Here is an 11,481-nt window from a genome sequence, read left to right on the forward strand (position 1 = left end):
TTATGAGGGTCTAAAAAGCATCTGATAAATATTCAAATACTTCAAATGCAAAAAAGATGAGAAATCAGTAATTACTTGCCTGCTAAAGCCAGTTAGTAAAATAGTGATGACTTGGTAGCATAATGATAATAAACCAAGCTCACATTGACTTTGAAATTTTCTACTTGTTGTATAGCTTTTCAAGGAATTTTAGAAACTACTCTAAAGAAATTCTCAATCTTTAGTCCTGCCTAGTTGTAGATGTATTATGATAGGCTACTAATATATTAGGTAAACATTGAATAATAGTAGCCCATGGAAAAATTATTGTATTCATAAAGCATAACTTTCACTGGTCCATTATTTTGAATTTACCTCCTTTTCTAGTTTTTAATGCTGTGCTTACATTAATAGTACTCTAATAATCATTCTTATTGTATTGCTGATACAAATATTTTTTTATTATTTCAAAATTAGCATTGGCTTTATTACCTGAAAATATAATTTTACTGAAATTATATTGCAAATGTAAAGGGAAAGTGCCTAACTTATTTGAAGATAGTGTTCTAAAACATGACACTCTCCTATGTGCCAGTCTGCTAAAGAATGTGCAGCTAGGAGGCTGGGCTTCAGATCTGACTATTTTCAGGCATCTAATATCACATGATTGGATTAGGCATTCTGACAATTCAATGTGATTATATCTTAGAGTGTTTGAAACTGTTGCTATCAAAAAATTACAAGTTTTTGCCTTTGTTATAAATATCAATTATTTACTGAATAAATTTGCATACTTAAAAAGTGACAACATAAATTTGTGGTTCACAGTCACGATCTTCAGTCTTTGCAAAACTTCTAGATGTAATGTTATCCACATTCATGAATATGGGTATTATTTCCTAGGAAAATTTATACATCTGTTTACTTTTATATCAAAACCAAAAACACCATTGGAAGTTTGGTGACTTGTATGTGATGTTTATAAAAAAAATAAACTCTTAAAAATTTGTGTGTGTTTCCTAAAGGCATTAAAATTTCAGTCACTTCTCTCAACAGCAGTTCCAGCCTGACTTAAAATGGATAAGAACAGGGACACTACAATAGAGAACCTGTATACTTAGACAATAACAAATGGAGTATGTAACATTTAGCATAGCTGAGGACCACTAAATATCCCATATATGTATAGTTTGATGAATAAATAACATATGTATGCCATGATGAAATTATTATGTTATATGATTCGTAAAATTGAGGGAATGAAGCATTAATATGACTTTTCCAACTTTGTAAAGGCATATTCTTACCTAAAGTTAGCTAAATTCTAGATGTACCTCTCTCCTTAAATACACACACATACACACACACACACACACACACACACACACACACACACACGCAGAGAGAGAGAGACAGAGACAGAGAAACAGAGACAGAGAGACAGAGACAGAGAGAGAGAGAGATAGAGACAGCCTGACATACAGAGAGAGATACAGACAGAGTCAGAGACATACAGAGAGACAGAGGGGAAAAAATGATATTCATTTTGTAAGTTTTTTTTCCTCTAGAGAACCATGAATAATTCAGAGTTTGGTACCAAAATTTGATACAGAACAACAAAAGTATAAAGATGAATCTTTTTAGTATCTAAGATTAGACTTTCCAATTTGTCAAAATTTAACAAAAGCCTGTCAATTATGGAATCTTCTACTAGAAATGTGGAATTTCTAGGAGAAATCCCACAGTGTGAACTATTTTACTACCTTAACGAGAGAAATTCATTAGACTATCCTGTTTCACCAATTGTGATAGAAAATAGATAAAGTGAATCTTAATATATGACATTTATCAATTTGTGGAAAAATAAGAAAATTATGGATGTTGATTTGTTGTTCTTAGCATGTTGGATAAGTAGACAAAGCAAAACAATGAACCCCTTAATAAATTTCACCAAACACTAGCATCTCAAATTATAGTAAAGGATAACATTTAATTCAATGATAAAATTGATGATATCCTGATGCATATTAATTGTCTACAGTTCTCCTATGTTGATTTGGAAGAGAATCTTATTTCCAAATGCCTCAGAGCCCAAGTTGTAGAAAATCAAACAGAAGTCATCATTATGATGTTGGATGAATTACAGCAAAAATTCCAGTCCTGAACTTGAAGGATTTTAGTCATCAAAGTAAGGGCATTAACTGGTGAACGTGGGATGTGGATGTAAGTCAGGAAGCTACTAATGCTAAGAACACTGAAACCTCTGGATCTCAAGGGTATCTCCCCCAAGAAATTAATCTCCTCAGCCTCAGCTGAAGGTGAGCCTAACTGTAAGCCTTGCCTTATGCAATTTAAATGAGGAAATTAATGATCCATGCTCTCTTTTTCATGATTTAAGCTAGCAGTGAACTTCGCTGATGAAAAAGCTAGACAAGACAATATTAGTGTCCTTTTTGACTCACCAATAGTAGCCTTTAGACTTACAACTAGAATTAAGGCTAAGCTGGCTCTTAGAAGTAAGGTAGAAAGTGGTGTCCATGAGTAGATGTGCTAAACTAAAAGAAAGGCTTAATGAGTTAGCTAATTCACTCAAACTACAGACTGAAAAACAAATTTGTGAATAGGTATTAATGGTGTGGTATAATGGTAGAAAGGACACAGTACTGGGTCAGGCTGAACTAACTGATGTGAGTCAACTGAGTAGAGACTCCAGTTTTAAATGGAAACTTAAACAATTAAAAATAGTGCTAAAACGTTTGAACAGTTGGCTGAGGTATTTGCCAAATATAGCCTACTAAAAAGGAATTAGAGATGTCTAATGTCCCTTGACTTACTATGGATAGAGGGATTTTTTTCTGACTTAAGCAATTTGCAATGGTAGAGTGAATATGCTGTTTACAATTTATACTCCACAGTGGAGTGGAAGTGGGCCAGAGGACATAGCCTTCACTAATTTTTGTAAGATTCAAAATGGTGTGGGGAACAAAACCACATTTTAAGAGATTTGTTCCCATCTTTGTCCTTATTGCAGGCCTTAGCATTAGACATGCTGTCTCTCACTTGGAAGAGACTGCAATGGGGTTATATGGGCTCTGAAATGGCAATGGCCAGGTTACAGCCCTGAATCACCAAACACAAGGTGATCATTGTTATCATAATGGACTGCACAGGCCAAATATTATCAATAATGAGCTAACCATAATATTCATCACAAAGAAAGTTTTATGCTAGCATGATTTTTATTGAGCTTTGGTACCAGACTACCAATTATGATGATTCTAGGCATAGAATGAATAAGAAGTCTACAGCTTTCATGTATGAGAAATATATATATATATATATATATATATATATATATGGAAATTTTCTGAAACAAATTAATGAAAGACTACATTGGATGGTGCCAAAAGAGAATCTTAGATGGTAAACCAATTTCAAGATGTTAACTAGTTTGAAGTCCCAGACAGTCTTTAACTTTTCTAGACAGGTTTTCCTGGGAAAGGACCTTTATAAAACACTAAAGAGTTTGAAATTTACAAAGAGAAACTCCAAGAAACATTGTGGAACTCCAGTTAAGATAGATTCTTATACAAGTCAGATGTTTAATGTTGTTTTGGTTGAAATTCTATTATCAGAGTATCCAGTAGGCCATAAAACGCATTCTGTGATTATTTATTTACCTAGTCCCAGAAGGTACAATTGGCATACATGTACATAGAAATTTTCAGAATTTTTGCATTGGTTCCCTGCTTTTAACTGTAGAATGAGGGGTAGTATGGTTGGAAAGGGTTCAGTATTGCCTTTGCCAGTGAAAACAGTGAATCTATTACAATATAGTATTTCCTAAAGAATTTTAGTAGTTAGCAACACTATCAATGAATTGAACGATGCAAGACTGGTGGATCTCACTGAATTTCCCATTAACTCTCATATTTGGCCAGTGTAGAAGACAGCTGTTGTACTAGGAAAGGTGTCCTTACTTGAGTAGATTTACATATCTCCTGATAGATGGAATGCAACTATTGATCTAACAAATGCCTTTTTCTTTGTACCTAGCCATAAGGACCACAAAAGCATTTTTTTAAGTTGGCAAATTCATTAGTATACATATACATTTTTCTTTAAGGATATATTAACTCTCCAAGCCTGTATCATAACGTATTTAGAAGGGATCTTAATTGCTTGATTCTTCCACAAGATATCACAGTGCTGTACTATATTAACTACATTATACTGATTGGACCAAGTAAATAGAAAGTAGTAACCATTTTGGACTCATGAGTACATCAGAGGATGAAAAATAAATCTAACAAAAATTCAAGGGCCTTCTATCTCAGTGGAGTTTTTAGGAGATCAGTGATGTGGAATATCTAAGCAATAGGCATTTTCAGGAGAACAATAAGATACTGCACCTGGTTGCACCCATCACAAAAATGTAACACAATATTTAGTTGGATGATTTGTATTCTGGAGATGTTACATTTCTTACTCCAATGTGTTAATCCAGCACATATACCTAGAAACTCAGATTGCTGGTAGCATGGAATGGAACCATGAAAAGAAAGGGAGTTGTCTTCAGAACCATACTGTGTGTAGGCTGCTATACCTCTTGGAACATATGTTCAAACTGACCCAATGATACCAATGATACTTGGGGTGTTAGTGGTAGAAATGCTTATTGCTTGGAGCCATTGGTAAGCTTCTGTAGGTAAATCACAGAAGATACTTTGATATTTTGAAGTATATATCTATCATTGTCTACAGACAACTATTCTGTCTTTGCAAAATTTTATTGGTCCACTATTGTGTCATAGAGGAAAGAGAATTTTGATAATAGGCCACCACGTTAAAATGTGACCTGAGATGGTCATCATGATCTGGATATTATCTGTCTGACTAAATATAAAGCAGGGTATGAACACCAAAATTCCATTATCAAATGGCATATACTTGATAGGACTGAGGACACAAGCAAGGTACATGAGGATGTGCCTAATTGCCTATCATTTCCATTCCTGTTATTATGCTATCGATTGCCAAGAATGCACCTATTGTTTCATGGGTGTGTTGACTGAAGAAGGTAAGAATAATGTGGAGAGCCGTGAGCAATCGCCATTACAAGATGGTGCCGGCTTCCGCTGTGCCTAACTAGTAAACAAGCAATGTGTGCAGGTGCAAGAGTGAATTCATGCCAAGTCACTGCCCATCCCAGGGCATAGCTATGAGGCGATGGGCAAGCAACAAATCATGTTTGACTACGCCACTCCAAGGTGTATATAACTAGCACCATTTTCCGGGGTTCGGGGTCTTCCTCCTAATGAAGCAATAAAGCTTTGCTGCAGAAGAATCTGGTTGTCCAAGTGTGTTCTTGCTGGCGAGAATTTAGCTCGGGACAATTGGCACCAAGAACCCGAGAAAGCCATATCATCACCAGGCGCTGAGGGGACCCTCCGTTTGTGGGGCGGGTTCAGAACTGCAGGACAAGATAAGCTCTGTAAGGTATGTTTGGTCTTGAACTTTCTCCAGCATTAGAGGCTTTTTTGTTTGTTTTCACGGGGCTCGTTCTTTTTCTTTTGGTTGCGTTTTGCTTTCACCGGAGGAACTGCTGACTGATTCTCAGTCGAGGTCAGGCACAGTTAGATAAAAGAGCAGTATGGGAACGTCCCACTCTGTGGTGACCGCCTTATCGTCGGTCTTGAGGCAGTGTGGCCTAAAAATCGCCACTAAGACTATAGAGGGCTTTGTTAAAGAGATAGATCTCGTAGCACCGTGGTATGAGTGCTCAGGGTCATTAACTATCGCCTCTTGGGAGAAACTGAAAGGAGATCTAGTTAGAGAACAGCAGAATGGCAAACTTAAAGCAGGGAGCATGCCATTATGGAACCTGGTAAGATTGTGCTTAAAAGATGAGGATTGTCAGCAAATGGTTGAGGCAGGGCAGAGGGTCCTGGAGGAGGTCCAAGACAGTCTATAAGAGACAGCGTGGAGAGAGATTAAGAGTTCAGAGGAAACAAGGTGCACCTAAGAAAAAAAGCCTTTCCATGGGCCCGAGGAAAAGAGAAACAAGGGAAAGTATGCTCTGGGAGAGCAAATTGAGAAGGGAGAGAGAAAAAGGAAGAAATATAAAAAGAGAAAAATAAAATATAATATAATTAAAGATACAAAGGATAATATAAAAAATGAAAAACAAACAAAAAATATTAAGTCAATTTACCCTCCTCTCGAGGACTTTGACTAAAGAGGCAGCCTTCATCAAAGGCTTAAAGATAGCTCTCAGGGCCACTGTGCCTCCTCTCCCTTATCTGGCAGTATTCCCAGAAGAAGGAGATAAGGAATTAGAGTCTAAACATGAGAGAGAGAGAAAATAAGTTTTAGAAAAGCAGTTATCCCCTGTTTGGGATCTTTTAGCAAAAAAGAGAAAAAATGAAAATAAGCTATTTCAGAGCTCTTCTGGGAACAGAAGGAAAATGGAAGACGTCCTGCTTCCTCTCTGGCTCCTATGGAGATATTCTTAGCTCTGGTTAGGATAACTGTGTCCCTTTGAGACACCAAGTTCTATTCCCTCTCTGTCTATTATCTGTTTTTGGTGCACCAAATTGTCCATATGTCTGTCAATTCATATTTGTTTTTATTTTGTTGTTTGAATGATTGTTGTTCTGTGTTTCATGTTGAAAAATATAAGGCCGCCTCCACTCGGGCTCCTGGGCTGTGTTGGGGGCCACAGCCTCGGGCTGAAGGCTCCCTTGTGTACCCTTCGCCCAGCTCCGGCTCCTCATGACTGCCTTCGGCCCCACAGCCCATGGACATCGCCCCAGCTCCAAGAATTAACACGGAAGCTCCCGGGGCCCGGGGCCGTGAGGGAGAGCCGGCTGGTCCCGCGAGGTCATGGCTCTTGTGCAGGAGCCATGACCTCGCTGATCCAGAGGAGCTCGGGCCTGCTGCAGCGGCGCACCGAGGCCTCCCGGAACGCTGCTGACAAGGAGGTGCAGCTGCGAAGAGCAGGACGAAGATGGCGACTCCAAGGAAACGCGACTGACCCTGATGGAGGAGGTGCTCCTGCTGGGCCTCAAGGACCGAGAGGGTTACACATCATTTTGAAATGACTGTATATCATCTGGATTACGTGGCTGTATGTTAATTGAATTAGCTTTGAGAGGAAGGTTACAGTTAGAGGCTTGTGGAATGAGAAGAAAAAGTCTTTTAACAAGAAAGGTGATCTGTAAATCGGATGCTCCAACAGGGGATGTTCTTCTTGATGAAGCTCTAAAGCATGTTAAGGAGACTCAGCCTCCAGAGACAGTCCAGAACTGGATTGAGTTACTTAGTGGTGAGACGTGGAATCCATTAAAATTGCATTATCAGTTAAGAAATGTACGGGAACGATTAGCTAAAAACCTGGTAGAAAAGGGTGTACTGACGACAGAGAAACAGAACTTCCTCCTGTTTGACATGACGACACATCCTCTCACCAATAACAACATTAAGCAGCGTCTCATCAAGAAGGTACAAGAAGCTGTTCTTGACAAATGGGTAAATGACCCTCACCGAATGGACAAGCGCTTGCTGGCCCTCATTTGCCTAGCCCATGCCTCGGATGTTTTGGAAAATGCGTTTGCCTCTCTTCTGGACGAGCAGTATGATCTAGCCACCAAGAGAGTACAGCAGCTCCTTGACTTAGACCCAGAAGTGGAGTGTCTGAAGGCCAACACCAACGAAGTTCTCTGGGCTGTGGTAGCTGCGTTTACCAAGTAACTGTCAGAATGCAGTGTTTCCTTTTTCTCATGTGAACCAGTAGTTTTTCTTCTATTGACTCTGGTTTTCTGCAGTTTGTACTTTCCCACACTAATAATTGGCTTTTGTTCTACAAAATGGTGGGTGGATATTTCTTTTTGTATGTACGCAGGATTCTGCTGGTACAAGAGGCCTTCCTCTTTCTGTTTGTAACCAACCTTCTCGCCATATTGGCACCCCACCCCCTGTTGCCACTCTCACTGCTCCTGTTTTGGGTTTCTGGTGTCCTGTGACCTTCAGAGTACCTCCAGCCCCCACCTCATGCACAGCGTTTGGATTACCTCAGCTTGAGTCTCCCACATGTGCTTATTCACCTGGCCTTCCTTTTGTCTGCAGTTCAGACAAGTCACAGCCAGGCCTCAACTCACCAAAGGCAAACATCTGTATCTATTAGGACGTTTTATACACAAACCTCAGTTGACATGTACACTTAGCAAAATTATTTTTCAATTGAAACAGCACAGTAAATACATAATATAAAATGCCCCTTGAATTTTTGCTTTTTTTGTAAATCTGTTGTATGATTACAGTTGTTATAATTTTAGCTGTTAAATCATAATGGTCCAATTGTTTCACAAAGCCAGTTTGGGATGGGCTGCATTCCACTGATGCTGTATATAGTTTGAATTATATATGAATCGCCCCTTCATTCATTGTTATTTGATGGCAAAATAGAGCTCTCATTATTGAAGGAGAGAGATGTGTGACCCTTTCAGGGCTCTTTGTGAGCTATGCCCCTCATGATAGTCTACCTGTGCATCCCTTTTGGGACTTTTTTTCCTCAACTTTTCCTGTTTTTTATGATTTCTGTAGGAAAGAGGCTTGTGACCAGTACTAATCTTGAGTACAGTTTTTTTGTTTTGTTTTTCCACTTTTCTGTCCTTAAGTAAATTAATGTCTGCTCTGAAATATCATTTATCTACTCATCTTTTCTTGAGGAAAGAAAATCAGATATCAGTCCTAGCAGATGTTGCATGTAAAGTTGGTAGCAAGTAACGACTACAACTCAAGACGATTAAGAATTTTGTAACAGAAAGCTCTGCTATGTTTTAATTTTTATATACAATTATGATCATTAGCGTACATAAGATTACAAACATCTGCTTTTTAATGTTGATTTTATTCATTATCATTGTTTATTTACTATTCGTTTCATAATGTAAATACTATACATTGAACAAATTAAATGTCAAATTTTTATTATTATAGTTCATGTTAATAGTGGGGCTTTCAGGTGTCTAGAAACTTTTGGTTAACATTTGATGCAAAAATACTAGATGCGTATAACTTTAGAGTTGAATTTTAAGGGACTCCCTAATATGTATACTATCTTTTTATCTGGAGTAATAAATAAACTATGATCTTGAAAGTGCCTGAAAAAAAAAAAGAAAAATATAAATGGTTAAAAATTTATCTGCTAGCCGGGCGTGGTGGCGCACGCCTTTAATCCCAGTACTCGGGAGGCAGAGGCAGGCGGATTTCTGAGTTCGAGGCCAGCCTGGTATACAAAGTGAGTTCCAGGACAGCCAGGGCTATACAGAGAAACCCTGTCTCGAAAAAACCAAAAAAAAAAAAAAAAAAAAAAAAAATTTATCTGCTGGCTGCTGGCTTGTTTAAAAAGCAATCTCAATTTGCACAGCACAAACTTATAAGTTAGCTGCACTGTGGCTGGGAGCCAAGTACAGCTGAAAAAGCCCTGCTGAGGGCCGATTGCAAATGGAGCTCTTAAAGGGGCAGGCAGCCTTTTGCTTGTAACAGAAAGTTAGCTTAAAATTGGGAACTCAAGTTTGGAGTCTTTCTAAACAACATGAACAAACACAAGAAAACAGGTCTTTAAGGATACTTCAACATAGGGATAATCTTTAGGCCAGGACTCTGGCAGAGTGTTCAGATTGAGAAAAGTTTGCATTTGGGTTGAGGTTGAGCTCAGAGGGGAGCAGCCTCAGCTCAGCTTGTGTGACACTTCTTAGAGCCTTATTACAGATCTAGCCAGATGTTGTTCTAAATAAAATTTAAATTCAAAGTTTATAAAAGGTCAATTAGGCTGTGAATACATTGCGATTTGACTTGCCTACTTTATATAAAGTTATAGTGTATGGAGTTTGCTTACATGTTTTAAGTGTCTTTTCCTTGCTCCAAATAGCCATTAATTTGGTTATTGCAGAATATTGAAAAAATTATTTCATGCATGCATGCATCCCATTTACTGTGTTTAAAAAATAGCCTTGACTCATGAGGCATTCAATCTCACTTGAGAGCTGCGGTGAGGGTGCTGTGGCCACAGGGTTAGCAGTGGCACCTCTGCCTTATTGATAGCTACTGGCTTTTCATTCTGAGTTGATTACCTTTACCTATGGTTAAGGAAAATGCAATTGCTGATTCAGCCACCAGAGATATGGTTTTATGTTTGGCAAATGGACATCACGCATATCCCAGCTTTTGGTAAATTACAATATGTACATGTGTCCATCGATACCAGTTCTGGTGTCCTACATGCCTCTCCTTTGACAGGGGAAAAGCAGTTCATGTCATATCCCACTGCTTAGAGGCTTGGGATGCATGGGGCAAGCCTCTAGTGCTGAAGACAAACAATGGTCCTGCATATACTTCTTCTAAATTTAGTCAATTTTGCAAACAAATGCAAGTGAAACATATTACTGGATTGCCCTATAATCCACAGGGCCAAGGCATTATTGAAAGAGCTCATCATACTTTGAAACAATATTTACAAAAACAAAAAGGGGGGATAGAGGCTATGACGCCAAAGATGGCTCTATCCCTTATAATATTTACTCTTAATTTCTTAAAACTGGATAATGCTGGAGATCACCAGCTGAAAGGCAGGACAATGGCCTCAACTGCCCAGTGAAATGGTCAAGTTGAAGAATGTCCTTAATAATAAATTGTATGGCCTGGATCCCATATTAATCAGCTCCAGGGGAGCTATTTGTGTTTTTCCACAGGATGAAGATACTCCACTTTGGGTTCCAAAACGACTGACAAGGACCGTGAAAGATCAAGATGAATCCCAAGATGATCCTGTTATTCTTACTCCTGATGATTGAGACTGGGATAAGCATGCTTTTGTGGGCCATAGTAAGATCATGGCCAGTACCTTTACTGGTACATTCCAATTCTTCTACCTTGCATTTGTTTTGGGCAACTGTATATTTTTAAAGAAAAAGATTATCTCTAATTGGGCAGATTCCATTAGCCAAAATAAAGTGAGCTCTGGAGTGTTATTTAATGCTTTAATGCAAGTTGCTCAAGGAGCACAGTCATGCTCAAGTGATGTTGGAAATAATGTAACTTCACCTATAAACATCACCACGATTATGATAAAGGGAAATGCGACTATTCCCAAAAGATCACGATGGCCTGTTGGAAATGCTACTGCTATACACAGCATGCCTTGGTATCATCCGGACCATGCATTTCCTATAGTTTTTTCACCTTGTCAATCAAAAAATTTTTTCCACAGAAAGAAATAACAAAGGGTTTTGTTTTGTCACCTCCATTGGATTTTGCTGTAATGAATGATAAAGGAGGTGCCATAGGAAAGGCCATTTACACTGGTCTCTCAAATTATACCCTGATTGGGGCATATGGACCAACAAAAAATATATATATAATTCATACTGAAAAGATCTCTGGTTTAAATAAGACACAGATTAATCAAACCAGCTATATATCAACTCCAGTATGTGTCTA

General features: G+C 38.4%; 1 pseudogene; it reads left to right on the top strand.

Annotated features, from left to right (window-relative positions):
* Positions 1 to 6,884: 6,884 nt before the first annotated feature.
* On the top strand, positions 6,885 to 9,148 carry LOC110288832 (Golgi phosphoprotein 3 pseudogene; annotated as a pseudogene).
* Positions 9,149 to 11,481: the final 2,333 nt, after the last annotated feature.

This window comes from Mus caroli, unplaced genomic scaffold, assembly GCF_978045245.1.
Source record: "Mus caroli unplaced genomic scaffold, Mus_caroli_1 scaffold_11, whole genome shotgun sequence".
Lineage (NCBI taxonomy): Eukaryota > Metazoa > Chordata > Mammalia > Rodentia > Muridae > Mus > Mus caroli.